The following is a 7,253-nucleotide window of genomic DNA, read 5'->3' as shown; positions in this document are numbered from 1 at the left end:
GAATACCATGATGGTGGATAAGGCATTCTCTAAGCTCACAGATGGTAGTTTTGGCAGAAGCATTACGTGCAGGGAAAGCAAATCTGTGTCCAGAGTGGTGTCTTTTTATTTTTCCTAGCACATAATGTTCTGGGTCGACCCTTCTTTCTAAAACAGTATATAAATATAAACACAGCTGATTGACTTGTTGCAGGTACCATAAAAACAAAAACAAACAAAAAAAAAAACAACTGGCAGCATGGAAAGGCCATGAAAGAATTAACAGTATTTAAAAACCAGAACAAATTTAATATCCCTTTATCTAAATTTGCTGCATCCACAGAAGTATGGAACCATTCATATTCCAGAAATCAACCTGAGTTACAGAAATTAAAACCTCTTCAAATATATCCTCAATCTTCCCTGGTACTAAGCACAGTCATCTTCTAGAAAGAAACACCAGTGACCCATATTTAAACTAAAGCACACACTGCTTTTAGTAAAAAAGCAAAGTCATTTAAAGCAGCTAATTAAAACACTATTTAAGCAATTGCAATGAGTTACAGGATCATAAAATTGTTAGCAAAGTAGAAGCTTGTCACTGAAGCTTCCACATGATCTTATAAACTAGAAGTAGACTGGTCAGGCTTCATAGACATCAGCTAAGTGAAGGCACCAAACTCCATTAAGTCCTCAAATTTCAGTGTCCTGTTTTTTCTGAGCATCACTAGAGCAAGAAAAGAAAAAGCAATGGTACGAGAACTATACCATAACCTATGATAGGATTAGCTTGAAATTTTAGCCATAAAAGCTTAGTGTTGATTTTCTTAATATATGTAAGCCATCAAGGTCTAGTACTTACTGAATGCTTATATATGCTTGTGTATTGTTGGCCATTCTGGGGAAGGATAAAGAGGTATTCAATACTATGAGATGCTTCAGCGTAACTGAAGAGAAAAAGACTTGGACAATTAAAGCCCAGGGCAGTGAGTATTACAGAGGACTAATTAGATGTGAGAGGTAGTGACTACCGCAGATCCTGGGGAACTTTGAGATGCTGACCAATAGCACCCCACCCTTAGCAGCTATTCACAGCAAAGATGAATTCACGACCACAAAAAAATTATGTTTTGTTCTAATTTGGATAAAACATTTTTATAACTTAAACTACCTAGTCATCTGTGCTGCCTGGAACAAGAACTTCCTAGGAGACCTAGTGATTCTGCCCTGCTTCAATTATAAATTCCACGCCCCATGGAGTTCTTATTCTTATACCTGTAAGGCCTGGCCCAGACACTCCCAGACAGGTGGTGAATAGTGTGAAGGGACAGGCCAACAGTCTCTGCCCTGGGAGCAGCGCATATCTTGGTGCACCCTTCTTGCCAGTGCTATTCTCCCTAACTTTGAACTTCTGAAGTCCCTATGCCTAGGTGTTCTAGCTATACCCGATCCTTTTACGTTGCCCGTTCTCTGGATGGTACTTGCCTGACTGCTGGGGTTGGCCCTCTGTTTCCAGTTCCATCTACTTCCCTCCATGTCCTTCATGGCTTCTCTGACCTGTCATGGAACAGATTGCTCATGTTGGTAGGAACTCTGAATCCTAAATAGCCATTCTGAAAGCTGAATTCACTCTACTGTAGATGATTTCACTCTTTGGATGTGGAAGAGGAAGAAGAGCCTTGAAGTGATGGTCCTCAGAGGTACCGTGTTGGTGTTCTTCTCCACTTATGCTTTTAATGTGGCTGTGCCTCAGGCTCCTGGCCGCAGGCCACTTCTCTTCTTACCCCCACTCTCTCTCCCTGGATGATCTCGTTCTCTTATGCCTTTAACCTTCATCTTTTCTCTGATGAATCCCTAGTCCCACCTCCAGGTTTTAGATGATCTGAGTTGGCCAGGACCTAAGCTGCTAGCCACAGAGGCTAACTCAAGCCCTAAAGTAAATTATCAAAGAGATATAGCGTAGCTCCCAGAGTTATTAGAAAAACTAGAGAACAAGATACGGAAAATAGGCTGGAAGAAAGGGAGGCAAAGCTAAATCACAGCATTTGTCCAGGAAGGTCCCTGCTGTCCCAAACACTGGACGCTGCAGTGCTGCTTTTTGGGAAATAGGTGTTGTTGTCACCTCCAGAATGAATTCTCCACTGAACTTGCTTCTTTGAGCAACTTGCTCCTAATTCAGACTCTCAGATGGGTGAATCTGACTGGCCAAACCAAGATCATATGCACATATCCTAGCTGCAAGGGGGCCAGGAAAACAAAAATCTGGCCTTTTAAGATTTTTATATTGGGATATGGTCTGTCCCTCCTCAGGATTCATTCAGTGGGTAATTTCCCACCTATCCAAAGCTGATGACATCGGGAAGTAGAAATAAATGAGGGAAAAGAGGAAAGCAAAGAATGGAAAAGAAAGGGAAAAAAGAAAAGTTCACCACAGAGACATGTTTTCAATTCCCACTGTACAGCTTTACTAAATCTCCTGCAAACAGCTCAAACTGTGCATCCAAAAATGAACTCTCCATCATTTACCCCCAATGTACTCCTCCTCCTCTCTTTTCTTTCTTGGTATCTGATTGTTTCCTCATTCATCCAGTCACTCAAGTCCCTAAACTCGGTTATTCTCTCTCCCTTCTAATGTCTCTGGTCATTAAATGCTTTGGAGTACATCTACTTTATGTTTCTAAAATGCATCTCTTTTTGTGAAAGGCCACTGCCTTTCCTTCAGGTCCAACACTCGTCAGTTTTTGTCTAGATGAGCATGGGAGCTCCCTAACGATTCTCCCAGCCTCTAACAGTGCTTCATGGCACTTGTCACAGTTGCCACTGCATTTGTTATGGGATTATTTGGTTGTCTCCTCCCCCTCATCCTCTTATTCTACTTGATTCTGTCCTCTTAATGCCATCTCTTTGGTTATCTAACAGTAGAACAGTGAGAGAACCATCTCTAAGTAGAGGGAATTAAGCTGTTTTATTATAATCTCAGATGACTGCCTTCTGCCTTTTCTCACCCTGAGATCAGGAATGCTATAGATTCACAATGTTCCCAGTAAATCTGACTCCTAGAAAAAACGAAAGGAAACAAATGAGAGGATAAGTACATGAAATTTCTTCTCAGGTCATCCTGAGTTCACTAGACCTTGAATGCAGCATGGCGCTTATTCTCATTGTTGTGATAGGAGTGTGGTGACTCGTCTTCTAGATGGTGCCCAGTGGGCCACATGTCTTAGTATGAATCCTTTTCTCTTCTCTCCCACATTGAACCTGGACTGGACCTGTGACTCACTTTAACAATCAGAACTTAGCAGAATCTAGTGCTGGTCCTGGAACTAAGTCTTAAGAAGACCTGGAAGTTTCCACGTCTGTGCTTTTGGAAATTCTGAGCTTCTGTGTTAGAAGAGTGGCTACCCTTCTGGAAACACCACATGGAGAGACCTCAGGAAGAAGCCATATGGAAAGGGAGAGGCCTTGTCCATCTGTCTCCACCAACGCCCCAGGTATATGAGAGAGCCAACTTGGACAGTCTGGTCATGTTGAGCCCCCAGATGCCCACAGTCTCTGACATCATGTGGAGCAGAAGAACTGCCCAGATGAGCCCAGTCAACCCAGTGAATCATGAGAATAAGAAAATGGTTTTTGTTTAAAGCTGTTGTTTTGAAGTGGTTTCTTATATAGCAGTAGATGTCTGAAACAGGGGGCATTGATTATGTGTGTGGTCTTCTTTAATTATTCATTTAACTGAAGTCCACTTCTAGGCATTTAGTATGTTCTTCAGTGGGTTGATATTAGCTATTGAATGCAAAACCCCTCTAGTTCACAATCAGCACAAGTCTCCGATTTTTTAAAAAGTGAACTTATTTGATGGCCCTTATCAATATTTGAAGCACAGAAAAGCACACACATAACAAAACCAGAGCTTCAGGCTATAAATAAGATTGACTGGATTCTACTTGCTCTTTTCTCCAGCAGCCTTAGCATGGTACCATTACTGTGGTCCATTAGATAGTTTTTTAGGGCCCTGAAATGGATTGATCTGAAATTCTCTTGGCAATGAGTAAGGACAGAAGTAGGTAGAAGAACGGAGAAGTTTTAATTTAGAGAAATTTTACTAAGTAAGAGGGAATATGAAAGAAAACCACCAAATTGAATAATGTCCATCATGTTTAAAGATGCTAATTTGACCCACTAGCAGCAGAGAATGAACCTTATCTTATGTTGACATTCCCCCTTACATAAAATAGAGTTGTCACTGGGAAGCAGCTGTCTGGCCAGGAACTGTGTCTCCCAGCACCCTCTGCATCTAGGTGTGGCCATGTGACTAGTACTTATCAATGGAATGTCAGTGGGAGTGACATGTGTCACTCTGAGCCATGGCTTTTCAGAAGTCATTCTTCATTTTCCATGTTCCCTTTTCTATTATGCTGGCTGGATATAAGTGACGTCAAGGCCCTAGGGGATGGCAGAGCTCCCAGATGGAAGAAAGCTGGATGTCTGAGTCATGGCAAAGAGAGCCATTCACCAACTAGGAAACCACCTAGAAATATTACATGGGAGAAATAAGCTTTTGTTGTGTTTGAGCATTTCAAAACTTGAGGTTTATTTATTATAGTAGCTAGCAATTCCCTGATGAATATAGTTGTCCACTTCTTTGAAAATTCACCTAATTTTTTCATAGATGAGATTATTACTAGTTCTGAAATGGGGGGTAAGTTCATTCATTTTCATTAGCATCTATTCTTACATCTATAAAATGGGGTTAATGCTCTGTATCTCCAAGGATTGTTCTCATACCAAGTGAGATAGTATCTCATTTATTGAATGTTACCATAAACCAGGCCCTATGCAAGGCACTTTACGTACCTTATCTCATTGAATTGTCCCAATAACCCTATGAAGTAAGTTCAGTTAGCCTCCATGTTTCACATGTAAGCAAACAGAAGCTTAAAGAGGTTAAGTACTTGTCCCATGTTACACAACTAGTCACGGCAAAGCTAGTATTTGAACACAGGCAGCCTGGCTGCAGAGGCCACATGCCCAGCACCAGGCCTATCTGACTAGGGCAATATAAAGTACCTGGCATGTAGCCTGATACATAATAAATGATCAATAAACATGAATTTTATTTCCCCTCCCCTTTGAAGAAAGAGACAATACAAAACCTAAGTATAAACATATACATTTTTAGTTAAGTGCACAAAAATACACACATACACTAATTTATACAACCTTCCCTCTATTCACATTTATATTGAGCTTTAGTATGTCTAAACTAGAAGTAAAACTAGAATTTCCTGGAGTTCATAGCCAGCACTGCTGCACAATATACATAGGTCATCTCAACCAAGAAGGCTGTTATTTTGTACTCACAGCCCAGCTGCAGCTACATGCTCCAAAGAAGCAGCATGAACACTGAAGAAATGAATCCCAACATGACTAATGCATTTTAAAGTTGCTTGTGAAACATTCATGTTATCGACTTGCTGGAGGAAAATTGACAGAAAACCTAGCTCAGGATGGACATTACTGCAGGAAGTGCAGGAACGCTGGGTCCCTGAAGTGTTTCTCATTTCATTTAATATACCACATATTTCTTGAAGTAAACTAGTTTAAACACCTAGTCTGAAGTATATCTTAGAAGTAAACTGAAGTTGGTAGTTTTGGTCATACAGCTCTTTATACCTGAAGTAGTTTTTTAAAAATTATAAAACCATAATGGGAATGCTACTGTTTCTCTAAAGTCCTATCAACTATTATTAGATTGTCTGTAGAGCCAAGCTCAGAGTGCTTTTTGAAAAAAGATGCAGCAATTTTCTCCATCCGAATTGCCATACCAAGAGTAATCTGTCTTCTGGGCTTTGGAGCTGCTGAACCACTTTATTCTGTTGCCTGAAGTTTCATCAAGGCAATATGCTTAATCAATGTTTGCTGATGTTTATGCTCTAATGCTTACTGACAGCAGGTGCAAAAAGAAAAAAAAGTAAAGTGAATCCCCATCTGCATTAAAAACCTTCCTTAAATTCACCAGCATGCTGTTTTGCTGTAATTTTAGTAGACAGGTGATTTTTCATGGCCCCTTCATGAGTTGCTTTCTCCCCTCTTGCTGGCTCCACTTCTCTGCCTGCTGTTCCCAGAAGCTGTGGTCTCATTTACCCCACATGTGGTAGCTCCTTTCAGGCTATCTACTTGGCTCGTTGATCAACTCTCCTTAGTGCTTGATTTTCATATCTGGTCCATGAAACAGACTCTATCCCTGAGTAACTTAGACTGTTGCTAACTTATGTTATGGACCAGAATGTGAACTTCCCCCTAATTTCAGACCTGGTAACTTATTGACTCTCTAAGTTACAAGAGTTTGGTATCCCGTAACCATGCCAAACGTGGCTATGGGGTACCTCATACCTGAGGTACAGGCATACCTCAGAGATGTGCGTGCTTGGCTCCAGACCACCACAGCAAAGTGACTATCATAATAAAGTGAGTCAAGTGAATTTTTTCCCAGTGCATATAAAAATTATGTTTACCTTATATTGTACTTCATTAAGTGTGCAATAGCATTATATCTATCTATATATTTATAACAACTTAAAATATTTTATTGATTAAAAAATGCTAGCAATCTGAGCCTTCAGGGAGTCATAATCTTTTTGCTAGTGAAGCGTCTTGTCTCCATGTTGATGGCTGCTGAGTGATTAGGGTGGTGGTTGCTGAAGACTGGCATAGCTGTGCCAATTTCTCAAAATAAGGCAACAATAAAGTTTGCCACACCAGTTGGCTCTTCCTTTCATGAAACATTTCTCTATAGTATATGATGCTGTTTGATAGCATTTTACCCACAATAGAATTGTTTTCAAAACTGGAGTCAGTTCCTTCAAATCCTGCCATTGCTTTTTCAACTGGATAATATTTGACCTTCTCTCATGAATCATTCATGTTCTTAATGACATCTGGAACTGTGAATCCTTTCCAAAAGGTTTCAATGCACTTTGCCATGATTCATCAGTGGGATCACGACCTATGGCAGCTATAACCTTACAAAATGTATTTCTTAAGTAATAAGACTCGAAAGTTAAAATTTCTCCTTTCAACTGGGCTACAGAATGGTTGCTATGTTGGCAGGCTTGAAAAAGACATTTGTCACCTTGTACATCTCCATTAGGGCTCTTGGGTGACCAGGTGCATTGTCAATCAGAAGTAAAATTTTATAAGAAATCTTTTTTTCTGAGCACTAGACTCAACATGGGTTTAAAATAGTCAGTAAACCATGCTGTAAACAGATGTGC

The 7,253-nt window shown here is 40.3% G+C and overlaps 1 long non-coding RNA gene across 1 annotated transcript; it reads right to left on the bottom strand.

Moving 5' to 3' along the window:
- Window positions 1-267: 267 nt before the first annotated feature.
- Window positions 268-4,253, bottom strand: LOC144581509 (uncharacterized). The gene is made up of 4 exons (XR_013532400.1): window positions 4,206-4,253; window positions 1,810-1,815; window positions 1,465-1,630; window positions 268-706 (listed from the first exon to the last, which is right to left on the bottom strand). It is a non-coding gene; the product is annotated as an uncharacterized LOC144581509 (long non-coding RNA).
- Between the last annotated feature and the right edge of the window lie 3,000 nt (window positions 4,254-7,253).

Source organism: Callithrix jacchus, chromosome 2, assembly GCF_049354715.1.
Source record: "Callithrix jacchus isolate 240 chromosome 2, calJac240_pri, whole genome shotgun sequence".
Classification (NCBI taxonomy): Eukaryota; Metazoa; Chordata; class Mammalia; order Primates; family Cebidae; genus Callithrix; species Callithrix jacchus.
Note: the sequence above shows the minus strand (reverse complement) of the source record. Positions and strands in the feature narration are given on the sequence as shown.